This window comes from Etheostoma spectabile, chromosome 11, assembly GCF_008692095.1.
Source record: "Etheostoma spectabile isolate EspeVRDwgs_2016 chromosome 11, UIUC_Espe_1.0, whole genome shotgun sequence".
Classification (NCBI taxonomy): domain Eukaryota; kingdom Metazoa; phylum Chordata; class Actinopteri; order Perciformes; family Percidae; genus Etheostoma; species Etheostoma spectabile.
The window spans coordinates 20,968,175-20,969,092 of NC_045743.1; positions in this window are offsets into that span (position 1 = coordinate 20,968,175).

The following is a 918-nucleotide window of genomic DNA, read 5'->3' on the forward strand; positions in this document are numbered from 1 at the left end:
CGTAGAGGGATTGAAGGGCTTTGGGAACGCTCCTTGTTGCTGCTATCATGTTCCTGATGGGGGGTGCTGCTGTCAAACATGCTTACGTTCAGGCAAGACTCTGTGACCTGTTCCTGCTAAACAGCATTTAGGAGTCAGTATAAAGACAAATACTGCAGCTCTCCAGGGTCGGTCTGAGGAAATATCATTTCAAAACATTTTGGTCTACTTAGAGATGATATTGTTTAAAAGGTTTCAGACACTCTATGCAAAAGCACTGTGGAGCACATTGGCCGCTAACCCTTGCTGTCTGCTTTCATGAAGTACTGAAGACGTTTGAAGGACAAGTCTGTCACATCTGGTGACATATGAGCATGGCAATGACATTGAGGAACATTTGTGCTTGTATAGTAGTGTTTGTGTTGCAGTAAAATATGAACTATATAAATTAATGTAAAATCATATGTGGAGGTAGCAATTTTGAAGGGTACACTTTACACTTTCCTGTAAAGATGTGTTATTATCTAAGGAATTTTATTGACTTTATCTTTTTGAGTGTGTGTGTGTGTGTGTGCATGTATGACTTTGTGTGTCTTTGTGTGTGTGAGTATTTGTACATTGCACTTTACTAGCTACACTTTACTCTTGTAGTTCTGGGAAGGTGCACAGTTCATTTTTCTCCATTTACTTTCAGTGTCTGTGAAGTTAGGTTTAAAGAACTGTTTTTAAATCAATTTATATTTTCTTATGTTTATTTTCACGCATACGGCTTTTAAAAATAGAGGAAATTTGTTTAGGCATTATTGTAGTAGAACTGTCATGAATGCTAGAATGCTCTAATGAGACCATGTTGGCTAGTATTTTCATATCAAGGACCCTTAAAATGACACCAAATACACTACAGACCTAGACTGGGTAAGCCCCGCCCACTCTGCCGGC